Source organism: Pleurodeles waltl, chromosome 1_2 (genome assembly GCF_031143425.1).
Source record: "Pleurodeles waltl isolate 20211129_DDA chromosome 1_2, aPleWal1.hap1.20221129, whole genome shotgun sequence".
NCBI lineage: Eukaryota > Metazoa > Chordata > Amphibia > Caudata > Salamandridae > Pleurodeles > Pleurodeles waltl.
The window spans coordinates 773049261-773077135 of NC_090437.1; the positions used below are offsets into that span (position 1 = coordinate 773049261).

The 27875-nt window shown below is 46.8% G+C and overlaps 1 protein-coding gene across 1 annotated transcript in view; it reads right to left on the reverse strand.

The window, feature by feature from the left end:
* Positions 1 to 27875, reverse strand: part of NPY5R (neuropeptide Y receptor Y5) — a 349909-nt gene that overhangs the window by 53627 nt on the left and 268407 nt on the right. The window lies entirely within an intron of this gene.

A 27875-nucleotide genomic window follows, 5' to 3' on the forward strand; every position in this document is an offset into this window, starting at 1 on the left:
TTTTAGTAAAAAACACCCAGTCTTCTAATAAAGGTCTTCCCAAGCAGCCCAAGCTAAAAATAAAATAAAGGACTCCCTCTGGTGCAGAGCACCAGAGGGGCCTTTATATACATCTCCAGTGACAGACTCACTCCACTGCGGAGGAAGTGCAGGTGCCGGTCTTGGGCCAACACTGCACTTAAGGAGTTAAAGTCTTAAAGGTAGCCAAAGGAAAAGCTTGAATTTCTTGGTCTGGGCTAATTTATTTTTTGATCAGGATTTGGGAAAATCCATTTCAGCTAGACATATAGGGCCTGATTCTAACTTTGGAGGACGGTGTTAAACCGTCCCAAAAGTGGCGGATATACCACCTACCGTATTACGAGTTCCATAGGATATAATGGACTCGTAATACGGTAGGTGGTATATCCGCCACTTTTGGGACGGTTTAACACCGTCCTCCAAAGTTAGAATCAGGCCCATAGTTTCCAAGACATAAGACCAGCTCTCTGCTCCCTCAACGCCAGGTTTGGTATTTTCCATTATTGTCTATTTAAGACTATGAGAAAGAAAGACCCTTCTCTTCTGCAGAAATTTCTAGATAGTGGAAGCAATTAATATTTCAAAGTTTACCTTCACTTGACTTTTGTAGATTACTCTATAGCATGTGAAATTATGTCCATTATAGTTTTCAATATTCAGGGGGTCATTCAAAAGTCTGGCGGTCTTGAGGCCGCCAGACTCGGGGAGGCCATTGGACGGCCGCGGTAGAGGCGGTCCGATTCACCACATTCCAACTGCGGGCAAAACGTTACGGTAATACAGCCAACACCCCCAGGCTGGAGACAGCCTCAAGCCTAGCGGTCCCAGTGGTTGTAATCTTCCAGGGCAGATTACAAGTTCCATTCCATCCAGCCTTTCCATGGCGGTTCATACCGCCGTGGAAAAACTGGGTATGCCAGGGACCATAGACTTGGCAAGGGCAGTGCAGGGGCCCCCATGCACAGCCCCATTGCGCATTTCACTGCCCAAATTACGGTCAGTGAAATGCGCGATGGCTGCTGCTGCACCCGCTGCACAGCCACATTGGCGTTGGCTCGATTCCGAGCCGGCGTCAACGTTAAGGCCCTCTTCACCACAGGGCCGGTGGCAGAAACACTGTTTCCACCCGCCAGCCCTGCAGTGAAGTCAGAATAGGGCCGGCAGTGTCCTGACACCACCAGCGGTCAGGTGGCGGATTGGGTTTGGTGAACTCAGAATGATCTCCTAAATGTGCTATGTTTTATATACCCCACTGAATAATCTTGTTTATTATTCTTTGTTTCTTTTACCATCTTATATTCATTCTCCTTCGCCTTGCAAATACTCACCAATAATCATTTATGTGGTTTGATCCTCCCTTTTTTTGACTGCCCCGGATTACAGTTACTTCATCTTCCTCATGCAGTTTCACCACCCTCAACCATTTGTTAGTCATACCGGTATGTCTTTTTATCTTTATGTTTTTTATGTCCTATGTTCTCTCTTTCTTTTTCTTCTCTCTTTCTCTTTACAGTTTCCTGTCTTCCTTGTTCATCTACTCATCTCTTGCACCTTCTTTTCCATCATATTCTAATTTCTACTCTTCTATGCTTGATATTTTCATTAGACAACTGCTCATTCTTCAAAGTTACTTGTAATCATTCATTTGAGTAAATCATCTTAAGTTTCAGATAAATAATTATATTTGGCATTATGAGTTGTTTCATGGAAGGTTAAGAGACTAGGGGCCATATGTACGAACACATTTTCCCATAGACACAGAATTGGCAAGACTGCTTGATACATATGGCCCTAGGTTCTACAAATAAAAGGCAGATGTTGTTGTTACATGAAACTCAAATAATTGATAAAGGAAGTAATAAACCTTTAGATATTCTTAGACATCGTGGGAACATTGATTATAGTGACTCTCACTGCAGCTAAAATACATTTAATGATTTTTAATGATTTTTATTGTGCATTTTCCCACACACTGAGAAAAAAAAATTGAGGCAATATTTTAACAAAATTTATGTCTATTACAGAAGACTATCTAATTATTAGTGGCGGCTGTAATATGGTTATGGATCCCTCTATTGACTGACACTCCAAAACTACATTGATCCCATCCTCAATGCATACACAATTTATCTTCACAATTAAACAAAGATTTCTGATTAATACCTGGAGCATGTGGGAACCCTGCTTCATAAGAGTACACTTTCTTCTCTCCTGTACATTTTTCCCAATCGAGGTTTGATTACTAATTTGTTTCCAAGCCCATCTCACAGCATATTTTAAAAGAAGACACTGGCCCCATATTGATTACTGATTAAGTCCCTGTTAGATTAGATTTAGGTTTCCTTCTTGGTGTTCAGAGAAGTAGAAGATGGCACTACCATGCCTCCCTTCTATTTGCCCTTCTTACACACAAAGTTTGGAAGGTTTTATGATTAACTTTTTCAAGTAATGAATTACCAGACATATCACCTGAAATATTAGGGATGTTTTCAAGGTTGCCACGAGAGATTATAGCACATTTGTTGCTAAGAAAAACAAAGCTTTCTTCAAAAAGGGCAAGACACTCCAGATTAAAGAAATTAGAACATTTATATTATACATACAAAATCTAAGACATGTTTAGATGAATTGATCAAAGCCACATTTGAATTCAATAAAGCTTCTAATTAAGATGCTGCTTTCTATCTTTGTAGATCTATTTCTAAGTATAATAGGGGACTAAAAAGCCAGACAATGTCTAGGTAACTATCATCAAGTAAAGAAAGACAGTATTAAAATAGGTTCCATTCTATGAGACAACAATGTAATATTTCATAAAGATAAAGACATTATTGCTGAATTTACTAAATATTATAATATCTTCTTTATTCCTGAATCATATCTTCATCCGGATAACATACTTCATTACTTATCTTACATTCAGAAGTATTTTAGTTTAGGGCTAGATTTTTCTTCTTAAGAAGATGATACAGCTGCTCAGAATATTCCACGATGCCCCTTAAAAAGGGGAAAGCCCCAGGCCTTGATGGAGTTCACATAGAATTTTATCTCCAATTTCCCAAAATGTTATTTCCTAAATTATATCAACTATATATGTACCTTATAACTTCCAATTGAGCTGATGAATCCTTTCAGGATGTCATAAGTTGTCTTTTTCCCAAAGAGAATAAAGACCCTAAACTTTGTAAAAAATTATAGACCAATTTCCCTTGTTAATTTAGACTACACGATTTTTGAAAAAAATCTTGCTTTGCATCTTGATTCTTTACTACCTAATTTGATTGGGAGGGAACAGTCAGGTTTTGTCAAAGGTCGTCACATTTCAGATAATACTAGATTATTTTTTTAACCTCTTGAGTACACTTAAGGCTTAGAAAAATTCTCTGGTGGCTATTTCCTTAACCTCAAAGATGACATTTGATCTTATGAATTGGACGTTTATATACCCCACGGTGATTTGGTTTTGTTTGGTCCCAATTTTTTTATTTAGTTTCCATTTTATATTCATCACCCAATTCTTACATTTTTGCCAAATCTTTAATTTCTTCATTATTATCTTAACTGGGAGTAGTCAGACAATGCTTCCCCCTTGAAACCTTAATTTTTATCCTCTCCTTAGAACCCTTTTTAGCTAAAATTAGAAAAAATACCAACATTCAAGGATTCCGTGTATGCAAACAATATTCTTATATTCATGTCCCATCCACCAACCTCCCTCTCTTTATTTTTGTTGAAATCACTAAATTGCTTCCCTTTTGGGGTATAATATGAATTCTGATAAATGTGAAATCCTTCCTCTTAATAAGTGGTGTTTTAGTGCAGATTTTCCTTCCTCTAAATTTCATTGGAATTCGACAAAAATCAAAAACCTAGGTTTTTAGTTTAAAGATTCAATAAAAGATACTATTTCGCTAAATATGAATGTTGGCCTTACAAATTTATCAGTCCTGGCATCTAGATGGAGTCCAGTATTCATATCATGGTGGGGTAGATTAGATTCAATCAATATGACGTTAGTCCCTGTAACACTTTTTTATCTCTCCACGATTCCCATTAACATTCCATCTTCCTTATTTAAAAAAAAAAATATGCACTCTATTTAATATCATTTTTTGTGGAATAAAAAAAAGTCTTGTATGTCCCTTCAAAAATGTAAGCACACTAAAGAACTGGAAGTGGTCAATTTCCCAAAATTTCCCTCTTTTCCTTTTTTTTTTTTAATTTTATTTTTTAAGGACACGCAGCGGGTTACATGTTTGCAATAATAAAGAGAAAAAAACAAAAAAAAAGAAGCGTAAATACATCAATATTGTCGTACAGGTGAAGCAAACATTCTAAACAAGAGTCAATGATAATAGTTTCTACTCTTAGGGATCTCATAAATTTACTTATTTAGTCGGCACATTCTCAGGGCCCAAGAGCCATACGGAGAGAGGTGCCCAAGCTCTAGTGAATCTTTTACAGGCCGCTGCTCCTTTTAGTTCATACAGGCTATTCTCCAGGTAATACATAGATAAGAGTTGTGAAAACCATTGATTGAACCGTGGGGGATCAACATAGTGGGGTGTCGTGAGACTTCCATTAGCTTAATCTTATCCGTGTGCCAACCTTGGGTCATACTAGTTAATAAAAAGGCTCTAATCTGTAAAAATTTTAAAAAGTCTATTTTTTCCAACGCAAATTCCGCACTCAGTTCCTCAAATGATTTGAGGCGGCTGCCAGAGTGAAACAAGTACCCGACTTTGTGAATACCCCGATTACTCCACCTCAAGCAATAGTGGTCTTTAAATATTGCTGGAAGCGTGGGGGTAATCCACAAGGGAGTGTAGTGGCAGATTCGTCCTATACCTATTTTACGCTTAACCTGGGTCCATGCCTTAAATGCAGCATAAATTACCTTAAATTTAACCTTTTTATAGTAGCTGGGTTCCAGAATCCGCAGGAAGACTGCGTCTGCTTCTTTGCCCAGAATCAGGGTATATATCGAAGGGAGAGCATCTTGCCCGGGTCTATCCGTAACATAAAGTATCTGTGCATACTGAAGCACTGCTGCCAGATAATAAAGTTTAAAATTGGGAAGTGCCCACCCCCTTTGCTCTCTTGGGAGAGTCATATAATGGAAAGCCCGGCGCGGTTTTGTATAGGACCAAATGAAGCTATTAACCAATCCCTCTATTAATTTGAACCAATCTTGTCCAATCTCTAGGGGGATTGTTCTAAAGAGGTAGAGTACTTTGGGTAGAAACACCATTTTTATCACATTACAGCGTCCCAGGAGTGACAAGTGTAGATTGTTAATGCGAGCGAGATCTTTCCTAGTCTTTGTTAAAATTGGGCCCATGTTTATTTTCACCACTTCGTCAAGGTTTGCTGTAAGTTTAACACCTAAATATTGTACCTGTGTCAGCACCCGCTCGTCCTTAAAATCTACTGATTCATTCACCAATATTTGGCATTTACTCTTGTTCAGCAAATAACCAGATCTTTTCCCAAACTGCAGGGCTTCCTGCTCTATTTCCAATATAGCAGTCCTGGGGTCCGTGGTCACCACCGCGATATCGTCTGCATATGCTAAAATCTTAGTACACCCTCCTTTCAATGAGACTGGCATGATCCGACCATTCCGGATCATTTTCCTAATCAAGGGATCAATATATAGCGCAAAAAGCAGTGGTGAACACGGGCACCCTTGTCGCGTACCCCTCTGAATATTAATTGAGGACGACTTTAGCCCGGCAACTTGTATCGTAGCCGTTGGGTTTTGGTAGAGCTGTTGAATTGCCTTGACAAACCCGGGACCGATGTTGTTTTTACGCAGGACAGACCACAAAAAGGGCCAATGGACCCGATCGAAGGCTTTTTCCACGTCTAACAAGATTACTGCCATGGGAAGCCTGGCTGTTGCACTAACATCAAGTAACGTAATAACTCGTCTTATATGATCTGCCGTGCTTTTCCCCGGGATGAAGCCATGCTGCCATGGAGATACTAAGCCTGAGATTACCAAACTCAAGCGGCTAGCAAGTATTTTAGCGTAGATTTTGGCATCGCTGTTAATTAAAGAGATTGGGCGATATGAACCAGGCTGAGTGGGTTCCTTGTCCTTTTTCAAAAAAACTACTATCTTAGCCCCCCCCCAGGAGGCCGGTTGAGGAGCCCCTGCTTGTACTTCAATAAATAAGTTAAGTAGATGTTTACATATCTCCACAAAAAAAACTTTCTAGAATTCTAGTGGAATTAGATCCCCCCCTGCCGCCTTCCCGCTTGCCAAGGCACGAGTTGCTACATCCAATTCTTCCAATGTCATAGGTGCTTCTAAAGCTGCCTTATCTTCCTCTCTTAACTGACCTGATATCTCATTGCCCGCGGCATCGATCCCTTCCTCTTCTTGGGGCTGTTCTTCCTGGGTATATAATTTTTGATAGAATTGTCTAAAGACTTCCATAATCTCAGGACCGTTGTGTACCATCCGCCCCTCTTCATTCACTAAGCTTTTAATACTCCCAAATACCTGCTTTTGTCTTATTCTTAAGGGCAGCTGTTGGCCCACTTTCCCACTATACTCATAGCATTTCTGACGATATACTAAACATTTTGCAGCTGCCTTATCCATGAAAATCTTGGCCGCTTCTGCCTTAATGATATTCACATCACACAGAATGTCTGAAATATCTACTCCACTGCGGATCACTTCCCCTAGTCGCTGCTCATATTTAACCAGCTTTGTCTGAACTAATTTTAGCTGATCCGTGTGTATTTTCTCCTTTCTTAACCCATAACTCAGGGTTTCTCCTCTGACAGCAGCTTTAAAAGTATCCCAAACTATCTGACAAGAAGCAGAGCCCTGATTTATCTTAAAAAATTCAGGGATCCATTCCTTCACTTTATGGATATACACTGGATCAGCTAATACTGTCCTATTAAATGTCCAAGATCTAGGCTGCGGGCCCTTTCTCCCGGTCTCCAAAGCCTAAACCAATGGGTTGTGGTCTGATATGATTCTAGGAAGTCTATTGACCCCTATTTGGTTGTGTAAAGAGGCTGTCACAAAAAAGTAGTCTAACCTGACTAATTTCTTATGCGGAGCAGAGAAAAAGGTGGACCCTGAATCCTGCGGGCAACACAACTGCCAGACGTCGATCAAGCCATGATTAATGGCCAATGACTGAAGTGCCCTAAAAACTTTGGGGGTTATTCTAACTTTGGAGGAGTGTTAATCCGTCCCAAAAGTGACGGTAAAGTGACGGATATACCACCAGCCGTATTACGAGTTCCATAGGATATAATGGAGTCGTAATACGGCTGGTGGTAAATCCGTCACTTTTCCGTCACTTTTGGGACGGATTAACACCTCCTCCAAAGTTAGAATAACCCCCTTTGTTTTTTCTACCCAGGTAAAGTGTTTGTTCCTGAATGGGTTCTTTACTATCTAAATGTATATTGAAATCTCCACACATTATGATAGGTGTTGCCCAATTCGTAAGTTCTAAATTAAGCCAATCCAGTATCTCTGGATCATCTGTGTTAGATCCATAAATAGAACATAGAGTGAACCTTAGTCCCTTAACCGAGCATTCCAACAGAGCAAGCCTGCTAAGATTATCAGCAAATTGTTTATGTATAACCAGAGTACTGATCCGAGTTAATATCGCTACCCCTCTAGTGGTTGTGTGTTGTCGTGTAAAAACTGCTAGCTTCCACCCATAAAACTCCATTAGCTGCTTTTGTGTACCTGGAATATGTGTTTCCTGCATACAAATAATATCGACATTCCATGACTTGAAAACCTCTCCTACAAACTGCCGCTTCTTGTTATTATTGAGCCCACAAACGTTCACTGTGGCAATACGTATTTCACTTTGCTGTCCCATTTTTATGGATGCTGATCCTTCTAGTTCCCCTGTATGCCTCGTTCGACTTTGCTGCTTTCACACCCTGACACCTTTTCCACTGATAAGAGCCATCCCCGCTCCCCCTGCTGCGTGTCCCATAATCCTTTTTGTCCCTGTGACCCCCCCACCCTCCTCTAACCCACCCCCCAACCCTTACCCCTACAAATGGAATCGCCAGGCTTCTGAGCCTGTAAGATGGTATTTGCCAGTCCCGTTAGCCCACCCATACGTAAAACACCTTCACACACTTATGGCTTGCCAATCCATACACGCGGCCCCTCATCTTCACCCTCCCGATCAAAACCCTTAACCGATAAATGTTCAAAAAAAAAAAAAAAACACCCCAATCAGTATCACATACATTTACATATAAACAAATATTCATGGCAGTCCCTCCCCCCCCTTCTCCCGTACCCCCTGCACTTGACCGGTTTTCAGCTGCTGTACATATTCCCCCGACTTAATTTCTGAAAGAAAAAATCTTGTAGTTGTTTTGTAGACAACTTTTAGACGCGCAGAGCTTAACAAGTAGGCTTCCGCCCCCAACTCTTGAAATTGAGCAATCATCTGCCTAAGTCGCCACCATCTTTCTACAGTGGCATGTGCGAAGTCTGGCCTACTAAAGAATGATACACCTTCCACCGTCACCTTTGAGTTGGGGCGAGCTTTTTCAAACACAGCCTGTCTCAGTAAAAAATTACCAAAATACACTATAATGGCCCGTGGGTAACTCTGGTCTCTATTAGTAGCAGTCAAAGCTTGTTTTTTCTTCATTAACGGAAAACGGTGTGCTCTCTGAATCTCCTTTTCCCAATCCCACCCATTCAAGTCTGGGAATGCTTTCTTAAAAAGTGAAGCTATATAAGCCCTAGTATCCTGCCCCTCGAGGTCCTCTGCTATACCCAAGATCCTCAAGTTATTCCGCCGCTGACGGTTTTCAGCATCTTCCAGTTTCCATTGAATATCCGAGATCTGCTGCCCTTGTGTCCTCTGTGCTGTTGCTGCTTTAACTTCGATTTCCAGCTCCTCCGTTCGAGTCTCCATGGTGGCAATGCGTACACCAATATCCTGGCAGGATTTGACCGCTTTTTTAATAGATAGTTGTAGCTGTCTGCTTGCTGCTTTCATTTTCCTGCTCTCCCTCTGAGTCTGTTCATGATTCTGAACCATTGTCCTGTAAATAAGATCCAAAGAAGGAGGTTCTGCAAGGTCGCCCGTGGGGGGGGGGCACCAGAGTACTACAGGCCGAATCCCTTTTCGAAAAGGCCTGTTGGGTGGCCGTATAATCCCACTGCATTTCACCATCCTCCTCTTGAGGCTTGAACGGGTCTCTCCTAAGCTTGGCCCCTGAACTGCTCCTGGCTTCAGTTTGCTCAACTGATTTTCTTCTGCATGTTAAGTAGTTCGATACCCAGATACTTGCAGTAGAGCTACTCTCAATATCTGAATCTGTTAAAGGAATTTCTTCGTCCAAATCTGAGTCTTTAGACTGATCGGAGAGAGAAAAAAACTCTCTGCTGTATCAAATGGCCCCTGATCGGTGTTTATTGGTTTCGCCTCTTTTCCCCTCTGTGCAGGAGCTGGGGAGGTAGTCTCATATATCGTTGAGGACTTGGCCATATCATCAATTTGTTGCAAATTTAACTTGCAGCTTGATGGACTAGATTGTACTACACATTTCTCTGGAATGGATTCCTGAGACCTCTGATTTGACTCCTTAAGTTCCTGCTCAGATAGCTTCGCACACCCCATTGGGGGGAGGGCCACCCCCTCCCCGCTATTTCCTGGACTTGTACTGGCGGTCTCTTGACAGGGTGGCTCCCTCCCCCCTGCATCGAACATAGGAGTGAATACTTCAGGAGATGTAAATGCAACAGGTACATACTCATCGTTGACTCCTAACACGTTTGATTGCGCATCACAAGCTGCCTTTTCCGTGGACCTTTGCTTAGGCCGCATCACGCTAGAAAACATTGTTGGAACAGAGTACCTTGCGACTTTTTCCATGTCGGTTGTTTTATGCGGGCTCCCTTTCACATGAAGATTGCTGTGCTCCTTTGATCCGGGGACCGGTAGCTTTTTGTCCTTTCTGGTTCCACCTGGGTCTTGGTTCTGCCGTGCCCGTAAGGAGCGAGGGGTCCTGATTATCTTCGGCGCCATCCGAGCGTCCCACACGCCCCAAACACCAACTCATATTGCCAGGAAGCGGAGGGAATCGCGCTTAGCCGAGAGGGACAAGAGCGCGGGTCTGGAGCGAGCGCCACGCTCGCCTATTCTTGCGGGGCCCACCGGTGCCTGCCGTTGCGGCCCCGATCCTGGCAGGGACCACCAGAAAGCCGAAAAGCGCCCGCAGCGGTCCGTGCTGCCGGCGCACAGCGTCTGCGGCATCCGCGGCTGCAGGTGAGCGAGAGCCGCGTGTAGTCTGGGGATGGGCTAGAGCGGTAGTGGCGATCAGCCGGGAAATCTGGCCGCCATCTTGGATTCCCCACGCGTACCAAATTTCCCTCTTTTCCTACTGCGTTCTTTATGAAACAAGCCTCCTTTTGGATCTGTAAGAAGTGTTTTGATTCCCTTCCTTTGTAGGCGTATAATGAATCCTTGTTTATTCACTGCTTTTCTCTTCGATAATTGTTATCGTTTACACAGAAACCTATCTCTACATCACTGCCTATTTTTAAGAATGCATGTAAACTCCTATGCTTTTTATATCTCGTCCCCAGGTTAGCAAAATATCTCTTTAATCCTCAATATGGTTAAACAAATATATCTAGATAAATATTATAATTATCTTTTGGTGCATTTGGCAGAACAAAGGATTACTAGGGGTACACCAACGTTTTGATAAAGAGTCCTTCCTATTTTTTCACAAGCTCAATTGATTTTTACTCTTCTTTCATCTTTCGCTATAAATACAATTTATTATTTCTAAAATTACCTCATGCTACTCTTCATTTCAAACTAACCACCCATGCAATAATCTTAGCCCTCCACTAGCAGCTTTACTTTTGTCAACCTCTTCAGTACCATCTATTTATGGCACCCTTAATTTCCCTCTTAACAATCAAGATAAGAGAGAAGTAGAACTAAAATAGGAACATTGTATTACTTCCTTTTCAATTTCTTCATGGAATAAAACTTGGCTTAAAATGTGAAAATCTTCTGAAGCAGCTAAAACAGTCCAAACTTGTTTATATACAGTTGACTTATGGGCATCCCAGCTCATTTACAAAAAGAAAATCAGAATATTTTGTTGCCCAAGTAATGTTAGGTTTTCTGACTTGAAACAGGTTTTATTTGAATGTCTTTGCACATAATAGTTTGATTGAAAGTGTGGAGGCGGATAAAAAAGAAATTTCATTCTCAGACACCATTTAAATTTAAAAACGTATTTTTAGGAAGTCTGTCAAATGTATGGTCTTGCTATTCATTAAATATCAATATTTCAGATATAGTACTTGCAGTTGCGTTTTAGCAAATGACTGAAAACTGGAAAGATTAATCAACCATTTAATTTCCATCCTGGTGATGTGGCGAACTATAAACATGACACAGCTTATGTTAATCTACTTGCTCTCAAATAAAATAGTCTCTGGTTACCAGTCGCTGTTTTTGTCTCTGCTATGAGTGTCAATCATGTTATCTCAATACTATTGTTATTGTTATGATTCATTTTAGTTTTTTGAGTCCATAAGGCGCTGTTTTTCAACAATTTCTATGCTGTATGCTTTCTTTTTTTCTTTTAATTATTTCTACCCATCCTATTTGCTAGAAATGGGGTCTCTGGTTGGCAGTCAGTTTGTACTCCGTCCAAGCAGAGACCCTCACTCTAGTCAGGGCAAAGGAGATACACGCTTAAGATAACCCTTGCTCACTCCCCAAATCCAACATACACAAGTACCTGGTTTGTGTAAAAAATAAAGCCACATGGGCAAGCGTGCGTCAGAAAAGTCAGCAATGCGTTGATTCCTTACTCGCAAGTGAGGCCATGTGTCATTTCTTCTTCAGTTGGGTAGGCGATGCATAGTTTTTCTCTCCCACAAGAGAGCGATGCATTGATTTCCAGATGGGGCACCTCAGTTCCACGTAGGTTCACGATGATTTTGACGCCCATCGAGGATGCATGAGAAATCCGGCTGCACGGTGATGGAAAACCACGCTGCGTGGGGTTTGTATAATTTTCAGAAGCCACAAGCATGTGTTTGCATTGTTTATCCAGCTGTGATGCAGGTGATGCCTTGATTTGCCAGCTGCGATGCAGGTGGTGCATCAATTTCAGCAATGTGCGGGTGATGCGTCAATGTTTTCCCTGCACGGTGTCCTGTGCGTGGATTTCAGTCCTTGTTCTACCCGCTTCACCTCTCAAGGGCCCATTGACTGGATAGGGTGACACTTGGCAAAACAGGAATCTCAGCAGAGAGTCCAGGTGCTGGCTGAGGAAATCTTTGATGGCCCTTAGACTTCAAAACAGGAGGCAAGCTCAGTCCAAACCCGTGGAGAATCTTCACAAGCCGGAATACACCACAAAAGTCCAGTCTTAGTCCTCTTTCAGACAGAAGCAGCAACTGCAGGCCAACCCAGAAAAGCACAGGCAAAGGGGCAGTAATCCTCCTCTAGCTCTTCTCCTGGCAGAGGTTCCTCTTGGTTCCGGAAGCAATCTGAAAATCTAGGATTTTGGGTCCACTACCTATACCGCTTTCTGCCTTCAAAGTAGGAAAACTTCAAAGGAAAGTATCTGTTGTTCACAGGATCCTGCCTTGTCCAGACCTGGCTCCAGGTTCACACCAGGGGGGTTGGAGAATGTATTGTGTGAGGGAAGGCACAGCCTTTTCAGTTGTAAGTGGCCACTCTTCCTTCCACTCTTGCCCAGATGGCCCATTAGGATAAGTAGGCTACACCCCTACTCCCTAGTGTTGCTGTCTAATGGAGCTTCACAAACAGCCCAACAGTCAGTCTGACCCAGACAGGGAATACACAAGCAGGCAGAGTCACAGAATGGTTTCAGCAAGAAAATGCCCACTTTCTAAAACTGGAATTTTCAAACTGACAATTTCAAAACCAACTTTACCAAAAGATGTATTTTTAAACTGTGAGTTCAGAGACCCCAAACTCCAGCTCTCTATCTACTTCCAAAGGGAAATTTCACTTATTTAAAGGCAGCCCCCATGTTCACCTACGAGAGAGATAGGCCTTGCAACAGTAAAAACCGAATTTGGCTGTATTTAACATTTAGGACAAGTAAAACATATCAGTACATGTCCCACCTTTAACATACACTGTACCCTGCCCATGGGGCTACCTAGGGTCTACCGTAGGGGTGCCTTACATGTATAAAAATGGAAGGTTTGGGACTGGCAAGTGGGCACACTTGCCAGGTCAAAATGGCAGTGCAATGCTGCACACACAGACACTGCAGTGGCAGTTCTGAGCCATGTTTACAGGGTTACTCATGTTGGTGACACAATAGGTGCTGCATGCCCACTAGTATCATTTGATTTACAGACCCTGGGCACCTTTAGTGCACTTTACTAGGGACTTACTAGTAAATCAAATATGTCAATAATGAAAAAGCCAGTTACACATACAATATACACAGGGAGCACTTGCACTTTAGCACTGGTCAGCAGTAGTAAAGTGCCCAGAGTAGCAAAAACAGCAAAATCGGAGTCCAGCACACAGTTAAAACATGGGAAGCAGAGTCAAAAAAGACAGGGGAGACTACGCCAATGATGCCAGGCCTAAAATTGTTACTTATCTTCTTTCTCATATTCTTATTTTGAAACTCAATTTAGTATTATGTCAATGCTTGTAATGTTTTTCTGTCATTGGTAATTCTTGCTTACAATACAAGAATGTATCCTAGTGAATCCTAGTTTGTTTTAATGGGATACAGAAGTTAGCTTAGCCTTTGGCTTGCAGACTTGTGCCCCCGTCACCCAGTGACTTTTACCCTACTTAGCTTGCTCAGTTTTAGCACATTTATTTAATTATATATTTTATGATGGCTGTCTTGTTTTAGTTTAGGCCTATGTTTTAGTTTCCTGTTATCAGTGCCACTGCGCTAAGGCGTCAATATCAAGCGACAAAGATAAACAAACTGTACGTGTTCACATTAGGTACTTTTCCTCTTCACGCTTTCGAGGGAATTGTTTACATAAATTACCGTCCCAAGCATGTCTTGTTATCTATTGTTTGGGAACAGACCTATGTCAGGGGTCCAAGCAGATCTGTATTAATACTCCTCACTTAAACAGATAGTCAGAGGGATTCCGACCAGATGCCATTGCTGGTTCATGAGAAGATCGCTGTGAAGAAGGAATTCGGTCCATCCTACAGAGCACCGGTCCCAGTCCTGGAAGGTACCAGAACTGTCCTCTTACCACCGGTGTCTGGTTCCAAAACAAACAGATTAATTTCCATTGATGACATCAAACTTTATCATGTGGCCGATCCTGTACAGTAGACCCAGAGGTCCCTTGGGTAGTTCTCGATCCCCTCTCACTACCCAACAGGATATACCTCTTCAAGGAAGAAATAACAACACTACTTATGATGACACAAGTATGTCCAATGAAGCTACTAACACCTCCTTGACCCTGGGGAGGGCAGAACATGCTCTTGCTCATTCCACCAACCACTTCAATGACAACACCTGTCCAAGACTTGGCTGTTTTCTACACTAATACAACACAGACTGAGGACACCGTCTACTATGAGCCTCCACGCGAAGTGGATCCATTCACCAGTAATGCACCTGCTCTTGCGTTTGCAGAGACTGCTTCTGGTTACTTAATTGACACTGATGACTTTTCTTCGACTCAACCACTCCTGCGATTGAACATGTTTCAAAGACACATAAGCTATACTTATGGCTTAAACATAATTATTTAATCTACCCATGGACCTATTTGTGGTTCTGCTTGACATTTTCTGCATTGTTCTTATGGATTGGTTTCGTGACTGTTTTCTTTTTATTTATAAATGGTCATTACCTTCCTGAACGCTCCCCTGTTGAGCATGTGGATGAAGTCTTAACTCCATATAATTCCTCACATAAGATCTGAAGAGACTTGTCCCTTGTGAACATTTCAGCTGTACCAATTCTTATTGGGAATGTGTGGGTCAACGTTCCATTTGATATATACGGGCCAAGGGAGGTCATTCAAATTGCATTTGTTTCCCGTCTTGCCGTTGAAAGTTACGAATACTATTAATTTGAAGAGTGTATGGGGAACACATGATTAGCAAATACAGGGAAGGGAAGCTTTATTTAGAGCATGCTGATTTCTTTGCAAAAATCTTTCTAAATGATACCATTCAACAGACATTGGTGGTCATTACAACCCTGGCGGTCGGTGTTAAATCGGCGGTAAGACCGCCAACAGGCCGGCGGTAAAAATTTTGCAATTACGACCATGGCGGAAACCGCCAACAAAGACAGCCACTTTAACACTCCGACCGCCACGGCGGTACAGACAAACAGCGCGGCAGTCACCGCCAACAGACAGGCGGAGGACAAAGTACCGCCCACAGTATCACAACCTACCAATCCGCCACCTTTTCCGGGGCGGATTCACCGCGGATAAAAACACGGCGGAAACAGGATTCCGAAGGGAAACCGCTCACTTCTACACACCCCACGAGGAACTAGGACACCATGGAGCCGGAACTCCAAATTCTCCCTGTGATAGTCTTCCTGCTCCTCTACCAGGAGCACGAACGCCGGCAGCGAAGACCACGGTGAGTACTGCACCTACGACACAGGGGAGGGCGGAGGCAAAAAACAGGGACACACACATGCAACACCCCATCCCCACCCTCACCCACTACAACACACACACTAATACATATTAATACATGATCAACACATCCCCCAACGCCCCCGGAAGAATGCAAAGACAAAAGGAAATGAGTGTAACCATTGTAATATATTAAAAGCAAATATTCAAAAATATATATAAATACACCATTAACAAAATATACACCAAGCATAGTAGTCCAGGTAGTGCTCCAATTAAGTCCGTGGAACACTGGGCCCACACGGTATGGGCGAGGCCCAAACAAGATCCACGACCATGATGGAGAGAACACTGCAGGGGCATCGGAGAGCAACAAAACAGGCACCTCAGGGGGAGGGAAATGGGGGGCACCTCAGCCGGTTGAGTGCACGACACCAAATCCACGAGAGGGCCACATGCCCACTGTTCAATCCTGGGGAGTGCAAAGCCACAGTCTCTCAAGTGGATAACAGTCTCCACTGGCTCTGGAGGGGGCCTTGTGCCCAGAGTGGTTCATCCTGCTAAAGACAGAGGTAGTGGATGGATCTCTCCACTGGTTCTGGAGGGGGCATTGTGCCCAAAGTGCTTCATCCTGATAATGACAGAGGTAGTGGATGGATCTCTCCACTGGTTCTGGCGGGGGCATTGTGCCCTGAGTGCTTCATCCTGCTAAGGACAGAGGTAGTGGATGGATCTCTCCACTGGTTCTGGAGGGGGCATTGTGCCCAGAGTGCTTCATCCTGCTATGGACAGAGGTAGTGGATGGATCTCTCCACTGGTTCTGGATGGGGCATGGTGCCCAGAGTGCTTCATTCTGCCCGTGACGGACTCAGTAGCGTCAGTGCCCTTGGCGCTCATGGGGCAGCGTTGCTTGAGGCGGCGGTGCCCTGTTCAGCGGTGATTGAGATGGCGGTGCCCTGTTCAGCGGTGCTTGAGACGGCGGTGCCCTGTTCAGTGGTGCTTGAGACGGCGGTGCCCTGTTCAGCGGTGCTTGGAGCGGTGATGCCCTGTTCAGTGGTGCTTGAGATGGCGGTGCCCTGTTCAGCAGTGCTTGGAGCGGCGGTGCCCTGTTCAGCGGTGCTTGGAGCGGCGGTGCCCTGTTCAGCAGTGCTTGGAGCGGCTGTGCCATGTTCAGCGGTGCTTGGAGCGGCAGGCTCCTTTCCAGTGACTCAGCTGGTGGTGGTACTTCATGGCCCAGCGGGGCTTGTGCTGGTGGTCCTTCATGACCCAGCGGGGCTTGTGCTGGCGGTCCTCTCTGTCCCAGCGGGGCTTGTGCTGGCGGTCCTCTCTGTCCCAGCGGGGCTTGTGCTGGCGGTCCTCTCTAGCCCAGCGGGGCTTGTGCTGGCGGTCCTCTCTGTCCCAGTGGGGCTTGAGCTGGTGGTCCTCTCTGTCCCAGCGAGGCTTGTGCTCGCGGTCCTCTCTAGCCCAGCGGGGCTTGTGCTGGCGGTACTCTCTAGCCCAGCGGGGCTTGTGCTGTTGGTCCTCTTTGTCCCAGCGGGGCTTGTGCTGGCGGTCCTCTCTAGCCCAGCGGGGCTTGTGCTGGCGGTCCTCTCTAGCCCAGCGGGCCTTGTGCTGGCGGTCCTCTCTGTCCCAGCGGGGATGATGGCTGTGGCCTCCTGGTCAGCGGGCATGATGGCTGTGGCCTCCTGGACAGCGGGGATGATGGCGGTTTCCTCCGCCGTGCTGCTCTTCCCAGACTTTCCTGGTTTCTTGTGGCCATTCCCCACCTTGAAAGGTGTCGCAGCTGACTCAACACTCCCACCGGGACCCCTGGGAGCGGCTTTGGTGACTGGAGTCTTCCCCCTCTCCCACCGGGCACTGGCCAACTTCTGATGCTTCACAGGTGGGGGACTGTCTGTGCTGTGGCTCCGTGCCACACTGGCTGCCCTGGTGGCCGGTGCACTCCAGATTCCGGTGACTACAGGCACCACTGGTCCCGGAGATGTTGTGGCTGAGGTGCTAGTTTGGGACCTAGAAGACGGATGGAGTGGGGGAGGTGTGGGAAAGAGGTCAAGGTTGGACAGGAAAAGGTGTTTGGAGACACTGGGACGGGTAGCTGGAGGGGGTTTGGGAGTGGAGGAAGAGGTTGTGGTTGTAGGAGGTGTTCGTTTGCTGACTTTTGGGTGAAGGTGCATGCTCTGTAGGCTGTCGTGAGGTGGATGGCTGTTGGGTGGGTGTGTGCCTGCGTTTGTGTATCTTGGGAGGTGGCATCACAGACACACTGTGAGAAGACACAGGGGACGTGTGAACGGTAGTGAGGGTGGTGACTGCACGTGAGCGGGGTGTGGTGGTGGGTGTGCTGGGGAAGGCAGTAGTGGCTGTAGAGGTAGTGCATGCAGGTGTGAGTGTAGACAAGACTGGGAGGGAGGAGGGAGACGAGGAGGAGGGGGACACAGTGGAGGCAGTGGATGTTGGTGTGTCTGCATGTGTCTGATGCTTGCGTGAGTGCCTGTGGGATGTGTGGTGCTTATGTTTGCCAGAGCTTCCCTTGTGTGTTGACGTGTGTGCATGCTGGTCTAGAGGTGTGCTTGGGATAGGCTGGGGTACAGGGGATTGGGTCTGGGTGGAGGAAGTTGGAGGGGGGAAGCTAGACACAGGGACCATGGCTGCCATCAGTGCTGAGGCCAGAGTCTGAAGGGCCACCTGACCAGAATGAATGACCTCCAGGAATGCATTGGTTTGTTGCAACTGCCTTTCTACACCCTGGATGGCATTCAAAATGGTTGACTGCCCAACAGTGAGGGACCTGAGGAGGTCCATGCCCTCCTCACTGAGGGCAGCAGGGGTGACTGGGGCAGGGGCTGAGGTGCCTGGGGCGAAGGTGATGCCCAGCCTCCCGGGTGAACGGGCACGGGGCAAAGGCTGAGGGGCTGCTGGGAGGGCGGTGCTGGAAGGGGGGATGGCGGCTGTACCTGTAGATGGGAGGGGGCACAAATTTTGCCGCCACCACAAGGGAGCTCCCATCAGAGGACGAGTCTGTGTCACTGGTCTCAGCTCCTGACCCCGCCGTGGAGCTCCCCTCGCCCTCCGTCCCACTGGTGAAGTCCGATTCCAAAGTGCGGCCCTCCATGGCCATGTGGGATGCAGCCCCCTCGTGCTCCGGTGCCATTGCTCCTCCGCCTGATGACGCTAATGCACACAAGAACAGGGAGACCACAAAAATGGAGGGGACAACAGAAGAAAGACATGTTGAGTGCATGCATTACCGATACCGTTGGCGGACATGACAGACACAAAAGCCCCCTGCACTACGCCCCGCTCTTGGGCTCCACTGTTCAATTCCTGGGAAATGGCCTACTAGGCTATGGACAACATATGCACACATGGATGACACAGGGGCATGACTAGGTGTACTTGGCACTCTACAGAGATTGCAGTGGGGTGCCACATGGCCTGCCTTACGGAGGGACCTTGCCTACGGAATTCGCCCTGGCTTAGGGAAACCCACAGTCCACCTCCCCCACCCAGACCCCTCCACTGCGCACAAAATCAGCAGGATGAGAGTGTACTCACCCCCTGGTGGCTGCTGTGATGCCCTCAAGTGCCCATCGAACTCCGGGTACGCCACCGCCAGGATCCTGAACATCAGGGGGGTCATGGTGCGACGGGCACCCTTCCCACGTTGGGAGGCCATCCCCAGTTGAGCCTCCGCCGTCTTCTTGCTCCAGCGGCGAATGTCCTCCCCTCTTTTCCGGCAGTGGGTGCTCCGCCTGTGGTAGACCCCCAGGGTCCGGACGTCCTTGGCGATGGCACGCCAAATATATTTTTTCTAGTTGGCGCTGACCTACATGATTTGTACAGGGGGAAGAGAAACTTATTACCAACTGCACCATCACAGTCATTGGCCCCCATCCCTACCCTTGGCATGTGGCACATGCACTCACCGGCGTTTCATGCACGCCGCACTCTCCCCCCTTCCTTCTTACATCCATACAGCATGCTCCCAGTATATTTACCTGTTTGTCTGGAGGACCGTAGAGTAGCATGTACTGGGGGATGACCCCATCCACGAGTTTTTCCAACTCCTCCGATGTGAAGGCAGGGGCCCTTTCCCCAGACACTCGAGCCATTGTCTCTTCCAGACCGAAGTCACAGCAGCACTTGCAGTGTAGGTCCTCTCCTGTCGAAGATCAGGTATTGAGTGATTGAACAGATAGAAAATGGCATTCACGCCCGCGGCGGTGCGTACAGTCACCGCCGGCGTACATCATCATTGGCTCCTGGGACCCATAGGGTCCAATGTTAACCAATGCAGCATTGCGCCGCAGTCTTCGACCGCCTAACGCAGCGGTGTACAACGCCAGGGCAGATACCTCACATCCAATTGTCCCACTTTACAGGTCAGGCAGCCGCCATTTCTGGGGCCTATATGGCTTCATTTTTAACTGCGTCACACATACCTAGGCCTAGACTCAACACACATACAGGCCACTTTTTAGATTATGATTGGTGTTCTGTGTAAGCTGTGGGTACGTACCTCTGAGTTGTTTGACTCTGTGCTTGCTGTTGTCCTTCATAGGCACAGTCCGCTGGGACATGTGAGGAGATGGCGGCATCCTCCGGTGTAACGACCGTTGGTGGACCTGTCGACAATGGAGGAAAGACATGTGATCATCACATAAAGGCTTGACCGTGCCACAATCCAGGAACTGTGTACCCAGTTGGAGCCAGACCTGATGTCAGCTATCCGCCATCCCACAGGAATCCCCCCTCAAGTGCAGCTGCTTTCAGTGCTCCATTTCCTTGCAAGTGGGTCATTTCAAACAACAGTGGCCATAGCAACAGGGATGTGCCAGCCTATGTTTTCCAACGTGTTGTCCAGAGTGTTGTCTACCCTGCTGAAACACATGCGGAGCTACATCGTTTTCCCTCAGGTGGAGGATTTGCCTACAGTGAAAGGTGATTTCTATGCCCTGGGACATATCCCCAACATCATAGGTGCCATTGATGGGACACATCTGGCTTTGGTCCCCCCCCACAAGAGTGAACAGGTGTACAGAAACCGGAAGAGTTATCATTCGATGAATGTACAGATGGTATGTTTGGCAGACCAGTACATCTCCCATGTGAATGCCCAGTTCCCTGGGTCAGTGCATGACGCCTACATTCTGCGGAATAGCAGCATCCCTTATGTGATGGGGCAACTCCAGAGGCACCGTGTGTGGCTATTAGGTGAGCACCTGGAAGCAAGACAGTGGGAATGGTTGTCTGGGTCTGGGGATAACCCTACAGGTTAGTGTGTGTCTAACAGTTGTCCCTCGCCGTTTGCAGGTGACTCTGGTTACCCCAACCTGTCATGGCTACTGACCCCAGTGAAGAATCCCAGGACAAGGGCAGAGGAACGCAACAATGAGGCCCATGGGCGACCTAGGAGGGTGATCGAGCGGACCTTCGGCCTCCTGAAGGCCAGGTTCAGGTGCCTACATATGACAGGTGGATCCCTATTCTGCTCACCAAAGAAGGTGTGCCAGATCATAGTGGCCTGCTGTATGCTTCACAACTTGGCTTTGCGATGACAGGTGCCTTTTCTGCTGGAGGGTGGTCCAGACCCCTACGATGGTGCCCTGGGTGGAATTGATTGCTCTGAGTTGGTGTTGGTGTTGTTGCAGCTGTGGAGCCTGTGGACAGTGAAGACGAGGAAGCAGAAGAAGAAGACATGGACAACAGGGACTCAGTGATCCAGCAATATTTCCAGTGAAACACAGGTAAGAATACAAACCTGCCTACTACATGTACTTAAACACTACTACCTCTCTACTGTCTGTCGTTTTCACCCAGTGTATGGTCACTGAGTTGTCACTTTCCATTATGATTTCACAGATGTGTGTCCCAATGTGTGACATCTGCTTTGATTCCTCATGGACTACAGCCGTGTGACATAGGTATGTTGACATTACAAATGAAAGAGCTTTTTGCCACAGTAATTACTAATACACTATTCCAAAATCACAGACGGACTCCAGATTGTTTTGTGCTTTAAGGGTGTATATTTAAGTGCTCAATATTGGAGGGGGTAGCAAAATGGTGAGGGGTGATGGTGGAGGAATGTCCATGGCAGAGTCCAGTCTATTAGTCTCACAGGTGCATTGCCCTAATGGGCATAGGAAGTGGAGCTGGGGCAGTTTAAGGATGGACAGGGTGACAAAGTGGGACAGTGGGATGACATTCAGGGTGGTCTCATTTCTTGTCGGGGGTCTTGGCATCGTTCTCTGTCTTTGTCCTGGATCTCAGGGACCGTTTGCGAGGTGGTTCTCCCTCTGCAGGGGGTGGGGTGCTGGTGTGGTGGTCCTGTGGCGGTGCCTCCTGTCCACTAGCGCCGGCGGAGGTGGTGGGCAGTTCATCGTCCATGCTAGTGTCAGGGGCCCCTTGTAGTGCCACAGTGTCCCTACTGGTGTTGAGTACTTCCTTCAGCACCCCTACGATGGTGCCCTGGGTGGAATTGATTGCTCTGAGTTCCTCCATGAAGCCCGAATACTGTTCCTCCTGCAGGCGCTGGGTCTCCTGAAACTTGGCCAGTACCGTTGTCATCGTCTCCTGGGAGTGGTGGTAGGCTCACATGATGTTGGAGAGGGCCTCGTGGAGAGTGGGTTCCCTGGGCCTGTCTGCCCCTGTCGCACAGAAGCCCTCCCAGTTCCCCTGTGTTCCTGGGCCTCCGTCCCCTGGACCGTGTGACCACTGCCACTGCCCCCAGGTCCCTGTTGTTCTTGGGGTGGTGGGTTAGCCTGGGTTCCCTGTAGTGGTGGACACACTACTGATTGACGTGTCCTGGGGACGGAGGTATGGGCCCGCTGGGTGGGTGGGTGGGTGCTGGTGTTTCCAGAGGAGGTAAGGTCTGTGGTGGCCTGTGACTGGGTGAGGGGAACCGACTGTCCAGAGGTCCCCGATGGGCCGGGCTGGTCATCTAGATCCAGTTGGACAGAGGTGCTGTCATCAGTGTGGGCCTCTTCTGTTGGTGGTGTGGACATGTCTGGACCCTCCTGTCCGGTGACGTTGGGTAGGGGTCCTGCAGGGGTATAAAAGGATGTTTATTACATCTGTGTGTGCCATGGTGTGCAATAGGTGGGTGACCGTGTACCCCAGTGCTTGCATTCCTGTGTGGGTCCTTGTGTGATGATGGTTTAGGGGGGTGTATGGGTATGTGCTGTGGGCATGCTTTAGTGATGGGTGTCCATGCTTTGTTGTTGCATGCAGAGCTTGGTGTTGGGATGTGTGGTTTATGATGTTGGGACATTTGTGAGGAGTTAGAGTGATGGGGGTGAGGGTGAGGGTGGGGGTATGTGCTGGCATGCAGGTAGGGTGGGTGATGTAATAGTTAAGATTTGACTTACCAGTGTCCATTCCTCCACCTACTCCTGCGAGGCCCTCAGGATGCAGAATCGCCAAGACCTGCTCCTCCCATGTTGTTAGTTGTGGGGGAGGAGGTGGGGGTCTTGAGACCACGGAACGCACCTTCCCTGTAGGTGGTTCCACCTCTTCCTGATGTCCTCCCGATTTCTTGGGTGCTGTCCCACTGCGTTCACCCTGTCCACTATTCTTCGCCATAGCTCCATCTTCCTAGCTATGGAGGTGTGCTGCACCTGTGCTCCGAATAGCATTCGCTCTACCCGGACGATTTCCTCCACCATGACCCTGAGCTCCTCCTCCGAGAACCTGGGGTGTCTTTGCCGTGCCATGGGGTGATGTAGGTGATGTGTGGGGTGGTGTGTGGGGTGCTAAGTGTGCTGATATGTAGTGGTGTGTAGTGTGAGGTGCGTAGAAGTTATGTGGGTGATGGTGTTGTGTGCCTGTGGATGCTAGTATTATTGATGGTGGTGTCTCTCTCTGGCCTTCTCTCAGTAATTGTGGTTGTTGGGGTTTGTGAGTGATGTTGGTGTGTGTTTTATATCGTATTGGGTGTGTGGGAGTCGTGTGTGTACGTGTATCAGGTGTGTGTATTTCGAATTGTCCAATGTGGTAGTGTTTTGTAAGTGTGTATTTTGAGCATGGCGGTGTGTACCGCCAATGGAATACCGCGGTTGAAAGACCGCCGCATGGATTCGTGGGTCGTGATAGTGTGGGCGTATTTCTGTTGGCGTGACGGTGGAGGATTTGTTTTCGCCAGTTTATCAATGACTTTTGGTGTGGCGGACTTGTGTGGGTGTCTGAATTTTGGTGGATTCCGTGATGTGGGTCATAATAGCTGTGGCGGATTTCCGCTGTCGCAGCGGTGTGTTGGCGGTCTTCTGCACGGCGGTAAGCAGCTTTTACCGCCAATGTTGTAATGACCGCCATTGTGTCTGGGGTTAGCAAAAACTAAAGAAATGAACACACCCAGTATCCCCACACCAGCAACTTTTAATGATTGTCAATTCTTTCTAAATGTCACTGAGGAAGAGCTAGATGCAAAGGTTCAGGCGGGTACCTATAATTCTTCACTTTCCAGTACGACAGGTGGTTGATATGGCCAATGGACCCAAATGGGTGTCAGGCACATTTTGTGAATTCCTCAGAGGGTTCCAAGATTAGCCGGCCAGTGTGAGTAACCTGTACCAACAATGGATACAGTCTAACACGTTAGCAGCGGTTAAAGAATATCTTAACACTCTTTCTGAGGATAAAGACTTGCAGGACTTTTTACTAGGTCCCAGGAAGCCATGCTCTAAAAGATTCATCTATGCTATGTATGAGATCTGGAAGCTTTCTCATTTAGAAGCTGCTGTGCATTTAAGGCAGATAGACAAGGAAAACTTAGAAAAGGCTTTAGCTGTTGTCGTCAATGAACACTCTGTCCAACAGAATTTATTCCCTAACAAACATAGTGTTGTCTGCGATTGGTATCATTCAGACAAACATATCCTTTTCACATCATGGGCAAAGTCAGCTGTGTTCTGTCATGCAGTTAGGTTGGACGTTACAGACTTTGAAAAATGGCTGAGTTCCATGGAAGTACATTAACAGTAGTGAATTGTTCACCGCTTTTAATTTATCCAGGGAACAACAGACATTGGCTAAAAGGGAAGCAAGTTTTACCATGCTTCACATAGAGGAGTTAGAAAAGTTGCCTTTCACGGTTGTAGAGAGTCCTTCAACAGTATGGCTCCTACATGGCATTATTATTCTGCCCATTCCCACTTTTCGTTTTGCGAAATGCCTGAAACATCTTGCCATTGGCAGGTATGAGCGACTGGGCGATAGCTATATTAAAAAAGAGTGGTATTTGCCCTTTGAATACAAATGAAAGGGCAAACAGAGGTCTTTCTTAGCGGAAGCAAATGCGAGACTACTGTTAGTCATTCAATGACCTGCAAGCAGGTGTCCCTTTACAGCCTTTACAATGTGGGGGTCGCCAATTTTGCTTGTTTTCTGAAGGATACTCCCATCCCTTTGATTCGACCAGCATTTCATGTACATTCAAATGGAAGTTATGTGGTGCTGAGCGATCAAAGCTGTTGTGGTATGCAACCAGGAATTGTCTATGCAATTTCAGTCTTTAAGGTTGTTAAGTGTTGTAGACATGTTTTATTCCCCCCCACACAAGAGATAAAATCAGAAATGTGGCCTCACACTTATACTGCTAATGTAATATATGACAAGCTGACTGTTGCAAAAACAAGTTGCATTGACATCAGCTAGAGAGATCTATGCTCCCCACATTGCGAGATCATCAGCCGAGATACAATCCCTATTAAATACTAACTTCCCTAAGTATTTTGGAGAGCTGGTATCCAGAATTTTCAATGCTTCAAGCACTACGGAGATTGTCAATTTATTTAAGGCTGTTGGGTCTGGATTTGTGTCCATCTTCCAGACTGTCTTCAGAGTCATTCCATCTGCCATCCATTCACTCTTTTCAAGTGTGTTTGGCGGCTTTCCTGTAATTTTGGCATTGACTGGCAGAATACCCCTGCTATTTTTTCTGCTTCGCAGTGGTTGTGTCTCTCCAGCTATGCGAAGCAAAGGAGCCACTGCCACCAGCTCAACTGGGCCGTGAATGCATGGCTCAGGTCTTTAATGGTTCGTTGCTGGAGGAATTAGAGCATGATTGGTTATTATCATTCCAGCCACTCCTATGGTGCGTGCAACCAGTCTTTCACTGTGTATGGTGCCTCCTCAAACACTTACCTAAAGTGTGTCTTGCTTTTACGCCAGTGCCTCCTGTGGACCAAGCACTGCTGATGTCCCCGATGAGGGTTCTTTCACGGTTGTGCCCCTTGAGAGTAAGGCTGATTCGCAAGGCCACTTATGAACCACCCTCGGTGAACGAGCTGGCTCTTTTTGGTGCTGTGGAGACTGCTACTCCTGCAGGTGGACCTGCACAAGAGACTACTACAAACTAATGCTCCGTGGATCCATCTGCCTATCCTGTGATCAATCTAACATCTGACAATATGGCCTCTTTCCTGAGGTCCTTTCCATTCGATGGCTTTGAAGATGCTCTTCAAGGTCATGACTCTTGTTAGAAAGATTTGATGACTGGCTTATTATACCAAATTCAAAGTTTACATTTAGTGCCCTTACTTTGACCTGCTGTACTTGTCATGATGACATTATATCTCTTCGTTTGTTTTTAGCTATTGATTTTTAACACTTTTTTTATATGTGATTTTTTATTTAGTTTTTGTGCTTTTAGCTTTTTAGTTCAGAGCACGTTTTAGCATTGGGTTCATTCACCTTCGGTGGCGTCAACTTCTGGCGTCATACTTGTTACGGCAATGGGGAGGGTGTAGTGAATCCTATTTTGTTTTAATGGGATTCAGGAGTTAGCTTAGCCTTTGGCTTGCAGACTCGTGCCTCTGTCACCTAGTGACTTTCACCCTACCTAGCTTGCTCTGTTTTATGGCATATATTTAATTATATCTTTTAAGATGGCTGTCTTGTTTTAGTTAAGGCCTATGTTTTAGTTTCAGTGCCACAGCGCTAAGGCATCAATATCAAGCAACAAAGATAAACAAACTGTAGGTGTTCGCATTAGGTACTTTCCCTCTTCACGCTTTCGAGGGAATTGTTTACATAAATTACTATCCCAAGCATGTCATGCTATCCATTGTTTGGAAACAGACCTACGTCAGGGGTCCAAGCAGATCTGTATAAATACTCCTCACTTAAAAAGATAGTCAGAGGGATTACGACCAGAGCCATTGCTGCTATCGATGCTGCACGTCGCCTTGACACCGACCCAGTCTTCATGTCCCAACGGAGTCTGAGCTAGAGACCTCATCCAAGGTAACAAGGGTTGGGGGGCTCTTCTCATGGACATGGCATTGGCAGATTAGGATTAACAAACATACCAAGCTCTCTTTTAGGTTAGAGGTTAGGCTCATTATGCTAAGGTATTAGGGCATATTTCACACTTAGGGGGTCATTCTGACCCCGGCCGGCGGCGGAAGCTGCCGCCTGGCTGGGCCCGCCAGAACACCGCTGCGCGGTCAAAAGACCGCCGCGGTTATTCTGGTTTTCCCGCTGGGCTGGCGGGCGACCGCCAGAAGGCCGCCCGCCAGCCCAGCGGGAAACACCCTTCCATGAGGATGCCGGCTCCGAATGGAGCCGGCGGAGTGGAAGGGGTGCGACGGGTGCCCCTGCAGTGCCCACGCCATTGGCATGGGCACTACAGGGGCCCCCAGGGGCCCCACGACAATCCATACCGCCATTCTGTTCCCGGCGGCCAAAACCGCCAGGAACAGGATGGTGGTCGGAATCCCCATGGCGGCGCAGCAAGCTGCGCCACCATGGAGGATTCCCCAGGGCAGCGGGAAACCGGCGGTACACCGGCGGTTTTCCGTTTCTGACCGCGGCTGTACCGCCGCGGTCAGAATGCCCATGGGAGCACCGCCTGTTGGCGGTGCTCCCGCGGTCGTTGGCCCTGGCGGATTTTACCGCCAGGGTCAGAATGACCCCCTTAGTGTCATTTCATGTTATTGCAGGATGGTGGGGGTCTTTGTATTAATGACTCTTGTGTTTACCATTCTGTTTCTTGCATTGTTCATGATCTTAATCATTGCAGCCCATCCAAACTTTACTGCATCTTCTTCATTGCCTGTGTTTGATTGAGACAGGTTTTTCTTGTGAGAAAGGGGTAATCTCTGTTTATCCAGGACACTCCCTGAGATGTCACACTCTTGAGTCCATTTGTAAAGGTTGCCACAATTCACCTTTTACTATTTGGGTTTTTGGTGAGGTGCTGCTTGTGAGCTGGTAGGGTTGGGACGAC